The sequence below is a fragment of the Opisthocomus hoazin genome, chromosome 15 (assembly GCF_030867145.1).
Source record: "Opisthocomus hoazin isolate bOpiHoa1 chromosome 15, bOpiHoa1.hap1, whole genome shotgun sequence".
Taxonomy (NCBI): domain Eukaryota; kingdom Metazoa; phylum Chordata; class Aves; order Opisthocomiformes; family Opisthocomidae; genus Opisthocomus; species Opisthocomus hoazin.
This window is the reverse complement of record NC_134428.1, coordinates 16,415,652-16,421,880: the sequence shown is the minus strand read 5'-3', so window position 1 is coordinate 16,421,880 and position 6,229 is coordinate 16,415,652.

Here is a 6,229-nt window from a genome sequence, read left to right as displayed (position 1 = left end):
CCCTGCACCACCATGGCTTCTGCCAGAGCATCCCTGTGGATGTTTCCCCTACCCTGCCCCGTCTCCAGAGGATTAAAGCGAAGGGCAGCTGGGTGCCTGCCCGGAGCCCCGTGGGGCCAGCTGCGCCACGCTGCAGCAGCCTTTTGGTCCGTGCAGCTGAGTGCTGTTTCGTGGAGACCAGGGCATGGGGTGGGGAAAGGGGAGTCTAGCACCTTGGTGTCCTAGCCCAGTATGAATTCAAGATACTTCCAGGGCACGTCCTGAAATCCGTGACTGGGGGGGTCCCCTCACGCACCCACTTGCCCAGAGCCTGGTGCAAGGTTGCTGGAGTCCAACTCCTTCCCCACATTGAAAGGCAGGGTGGGGATCAGTGTCTGAGGCTCCCCTTGGCCCTGCGGGTAGGAGGCACCGCTCAGCACCTCCCCTGCCAAATCCACCACTGCCCACCCCAAAACCTCCTGGCTGGTGCCCCCAGGAGGGCCAGCATGGTGCTCAGCAGGGCAGAGCGGGCATCCTCAGGCAGATGCCAGGGCTGCGTGGGCATGCAAGCCCTCTCCTCTGGGCCTGTACGTGCACACTGCCGGGCACTGGGAAAGATGTGGATTTCTCAAGGAACAGGCTGCCCAGGGAGGTTGTGGAGTCTCCTTCTCTGGAGATATTCAAGACCCGCCTGGACAAGGTCCTGTGCAGCCTGCTGTAGGTGACCCTGCTTCGGCAGGAGGGTTGGACTAGATGACCCACAGAGGTCCCTTCCAACCCCTACTATTCTGTGATTCTGTGACACGGATGCGACTGAGCAGCTTTTGCTGAGCAGCCTGATGTGATTTAGAAGGAAAGCCTCAGTCCTTGCAGTCATTTTCCAGGCTTGACCAGCATGGCTTAGCAAAAGGTCGGTCCATGGCTGGAGCTGACCGACAGTCCTTGCGGGTGCAGGTACCACAGCACCAGCAAAAATAGCAAATGATGAAACACACTGACAGGACCTGGGAGGATTTAGTCCAGTTTGCTACACAGAAAAGTATTTTGGTAGCTTTTCAAGGTCAATAGAAATAGTGCCCTTTTGCCACGGAAGTCCTTGTCTCCGCAGCTCCTCTCTGCCTCTTGCTTGGGAATGGAAATGTGGCTGAAGTTAAAGGAGCGGAGCTGAAAGCTGCTGCTTCTGCACAGCCTGGGCTTTGCCCTGCAAAAGCCCTGGCTGCTCCACTCAGGCTCTGGGGAGCAGACAAGGTTCTCTGCTGCCCAGGCAGCTCCCTGCTCAGAAAGCAATGGGATGGGGAAAGCGTGAGCCTGCATAATCGTCACTATTAGTGCCTTCAGCCCGGTCTCCGAAGACATTCTCCCTTTAACACCAGCCTCACAGATATTAATCAACCAGCCAGGCAGATTAGATTAACCGGATTTCTGCACCCAAAGCTGATGTTGATGTCCTTTGATTGGAAACCGCTTCAGAGCACAGGCAGTTAAATAGGAAGGTGTTTCCTATTCCAGCACAAGCATTGCTCAAAGGAGATAAGGATGCATAATAAGAGGAGGCAGAGGAGACGTGCAGTAAGGCTGAATTAGCAAGAACTTTGGTATGCTTTTGGTCTGATGGTTACTACAGCCTCAGGAATTTGCTAATTAGCTGTGTGAGACAACTAATTATCTTGTCAGCCAGTAAGTCAAATAGTAATTCAGTTTAAGCACACTTTTTTTTGCTGTTTGGAGGCATATTTGACACTTTGGCATCTCTGTGCTCTGTTGCGGTGCTGCACAGCCTGCAGCTCATTGCCCCAGCGCTGTGGGAAGGTGGGCTCTCACCCACCCGGTCTCGGGGGTGGCACTGCATGCAGCCTTGCTTGCTGCTGCAGCAAAGCAAAGCAAGATAAAACACAGGGCCTGGGGATTTGTTTGTTTGTTTGTTTACTTTTTGTTTGGGTTTTTTTTTTGCATCCCACAGGACCCTGAATTACACGTCAAGAATGAGTCCAGAAGACAAGCCCGAGCAAACCAGAGCTTGCAGCTTGCTGTACGGGGGCAGTGGTCCGCAAAGGCCAGAGCTAGCTGGAAAACAAAACCCTGAATGTATTTAATAAGTGACCTGGGTCTGAGCCAGCAGTACAGAAAGTTTTGTCTTAAGCAGGTGGGCTGGTTACCCCAGACCCTAAATTCCTCTGTCTTGTACGCTTCCCACATGAGTATCCGAAGCTGTGTGCACTGGATGGGACAGAAATTAACAGCTGGGAAAGGCATTTTTTTCCACCTAGTTGGTAAACATTTTAGTCTGTGGGCTTAACTCTGCTTTGAGTGATGCCAGAGTAAATCTGAAGTTAATTTAATTTGTTAGAGTTACTCCTCCAGGTGTAAAGAACTGCAGAATTTGTCACTGTGTCTGACAGGGACCCACATCCTGGGCAGGAGAGGAAAATCCCAGATCAAGGCTGCATTTTCCTGCCTGCCATTAGTGTAAGAGCTATCTCCCCCACCTCCCCCTAGCCAAGGGAGAGGTCGACTTACATTATTCATGAGCTGAGTCCTAATGAGGCTAATCACCAGCTAATTAAAGTCCTCCTATTAGATATCCTGCAATGCTTTGCCCTAACATACAGCATGGGGAGTTCTTAGCTGAAGAAGCTGAAACCATTTCTTTGGAATACATTCCAAAATTAATTTAATATACGATGTCTGCTGGGACTGGGTGAGTCAGAGCACTGTGATGGGACTGTGAATGTGCTGCAACTTATTTGTACTGAAGTTTAAAAAAGATTGATGGAGCCATAAAAACATTATGGAAGAGGCTTCGTGGTTGAGCCTAGGGGGAAAATAAAGCATGGCTACAGGCTCTTGGTTTTGTAGCATCCTCCCACCTCACTGTGGGGTTGTGATGGCGGTAGGTCTTCTTCATTGGCTAGGTTTGGGTCTGCAGAGAGCTGTGGATGGCTGGAGGCTAGGGTGGATGCCTGGGACTTGTAGGAGTTGCTAAAGCTCTGCAAGAAGATTTCCTAGATGAGAGATGGCCTGTGAATACTACTGTATCTAGTAGAATTTTAAGGTCAACCTGAATTTTCTGGTTTAAAACTGAGGTTTTGTCAAAATTGGCCTTGAGGAAGAAGGCTTGCAAACCTGGTGAGGTCTGAGGCCAGCGTGGTCGGGATAACTCCGTGGGGACACAGAGGTCCCAGCTGATTTGAGCTGTAGCACCTCAACAGCTGAGATCCTCAGACTGGCCCTATTCAACTGCAAATTCATATTCGGTTGCCTCCTAAGGCCTTTTACTAGTGAACACACAGAGCACTGGTCCCAGGAGTATTCCCTTCCCTTTCACCCGCTGAGGACCTGAACATACCCCAGTGGTTGAAGAAAAATTCTCTGGTCCAAAGGATGCACGCAAAAGGTTGAATTTGGCCAATTCACTGCTCCCTTGAGCCATTTCTTCAAACATCCGATGAGTGGAGAGCTTGAATCTCTTCCTGTATTTCCTGAAACAGTAATAGGTGAGTAGACCAGAAGAAGCCCTTTGTCTGCCCAGGATGATTCAGGGCTGTGGCAGGGAAAGGTGGTTTGGAACAGAAACCAGAAAATCCAGAACTGGTGAAAGTTTTGCTGAGAGCTGCTGGTGCTCAGACAGTTCAGAGATGGCTTGGGACACCATAATACCTCTTGGAAAAGAACATTCGTGCTCCTACAGGAGCAGCAGCTGGCAACCGCAGTTAGGAAGGGAGATGCCTCAAGGGTCCAGGCACCTCTCGATGAATCTGCGGTTGTCCCTCCACATGCTTTTTCTCCAGAGAAGTTGAACCTGGTCCCCCCTCCTCACCCCACTCCTCAGCAGCGCTGGTGCCTCTGCCTGCGGGGCTCTGCAATGAACCTCACCAGCACACCCCGCCATGCTGGAAACTGGAGACTGCCCATCTGCCACAAATGCTTTTGGAAGCAGAGCAAAAGAAACTGGATGGATGGTATAATAAAACTACAAAGGATTATTGGCTTTGGTTTGCTTTTCAAATATTCAGAAGCTCTTTCATGTGTCTTGGGCTTAATTTATCACCTAGATATAGACCAGCACAGGCAAGTACATTTATGGTGCAAGGTATTTCTGAAGATCTTTCTTTACACTTCACAGCTGTGAGGTATCAAACCCTCAGCTTTTTAATGATAATTCAGCCAAAGTAAGCTGTAATGAGGAGCAGAAAGTATACGTGGAGCTGTGGCAGTCTTCTGTGGCAGGCTGGGCATCTGTGGGCCACGGGCAGCTCTGCTTTCCCAGCGCTTGTCATGCTGTCCCATTGCCAGCAAGCCAGGAATGGTAAAGAAAAGCTTGCTGTAAAATGTTTACAGGCAACCTATTTTGCCGGAACCCTTTCCATTTGGGTTTGTAGAAAGGTTTAGTGGTGGCTGCTGCCTTGAGGTTTTCAATGCCGCACATGTGCAGCTGACATGTACAATATTTCTCACTTGGAAATCTCCTTCCAAATGCGCCAAGACCTCAGCTTCATGGAAAGAGCAAGAAAGACCCAGAACACACCAAGGATGTCCATACTGGATATTTGTATCACTTCGGGATAAAAAGCCCTGAAGCAGACTCCTCCTGGGTAATTCAGAATCTCCCTTTGCAAAAGGGTGAGTCATCAATATGTTGACACATACTCATTTTAGTAAAATCTGGTATTTGTTTCACTAGTAGTGTTGATGTACAAAAGGCATTGAAATGAAGTGCTGCATGTTAAAGATCAATTAGCTTTTACTCCCACTGAAAATAACATTGGTATTTGGAAGACATATGTGCACCCACGTCCCCGCTTACGCTTGCCGGGAAATTTATGGCCCTCTCCCCAGCTGCAGAGAGCCTGTTTCCTCTGCAATGAACTTGAAACTTTGGTTTCCAGCTCTGCTCTTTCTCCATTTGAGTATATGTTTGTGTGCAGGAAGGAAAGCCCTGGAAAGACTGAGCGGGTCAGTGCTGGTTGGGAGAGGCTGGGAGCTGCCTGCTGCTCTTCAGACCTCACTCCTTTCTCCTGGGGCTTATTTTGGGTAACCAGAGGAGCCGATTCACATCATGTGTGTGGGCTTCAGGTGGAAATACATCACCTGCTGTGAGAGCTGCATCCCTGGGGTCATTAACAGCAGCTTAAGGGGGGCAGGTACCTGTAATCAGGTACTTCCAAGGGAGATGGTGAGATCTGGTGCAGAGGTTTGCAAGGCTGGTACCAAGGGCTTTATGCTGCTCTACCAGAAGAAGAGATGAGGCAGGAGAGCCCATGGTAAAGGTGTGTGCCTGGGTTAAGCTTGTCCTGGTCCCTGCAGGTGCCCTTATGTGGGTGGCACAAGGCCCTGCTGATTGCTGGGGTGCTGCTCTGCCTGTGCCGGCCTCAACAGGGAGAGGTTTAATGCTGTTCTGTACTCAAGCAGCTTTGCTTCTCAGCTCCCTGTGATCTTGGGTCACTGTTTTAGAAGAAAGTGGTATTTCGAGGAGTACAACACATTTCTCAGATGCATTATTTAAAGCAACAGTCATCCTTAAATGCAGGGTGGCACCTGCCTGGGCTTTCCTGTTCCGGTGGTTGGTGTTGCAAGGAGGTGGAGGAGGCTGTTGCCCAATTGCCCAATGCCTGTGACTAACAGACCCCTCCCTGCCCACAGCTCTCGAAGGCAGCAGGCACCTTCCGTCACACCCCAGTGCTGCTGGAACCCAGGGCGGCTGGAACGTGGCTCAGCGTGAGCAGACCTGGGCCAAAATAACCCTGGGAAAGGGGGTTGGGGGGCTCTTTTCAGCCTGATAATTTCCCTGATATGGTTAAGGGGGCCGGAGAGGGGCTGCTGCTCCTGGAGGAAGGGGGTGCTCAAGAAATTTCTTGCTGCCCAAAGAAATGCCTGAGAGGTGGTCACAGGCAGCTGCTGTTCTGGCTTGAGCCATCATTCAAGAACTATAAACTGAAAGAAACCAGTACAGAAGGGAGGTGATTCTTGCACTGGATCAGTTCCCTGGTGTGGTTTGCACTGTGTCTCCCCAGAAAAGGTGTAGTGGCCAAATTTGAGCAGGACTGAGCCGGTGGGGAGAGGCTGTGTCTGGGCCAGCTCTGCCCTTGAGATGTGTCAGGTTACTTGTTCAAACAAGTAAAACGCTTGGCTTTCTCCTGCCACTTCTTTCTCTTCTGGACCCAGAAATTCAAATACTGCTGCATAAAGGATATGTCCACCTTTTCCTGTGTTATGACTTCTTTTATCTTCTGTCTCTGTGTGAAGACAGATG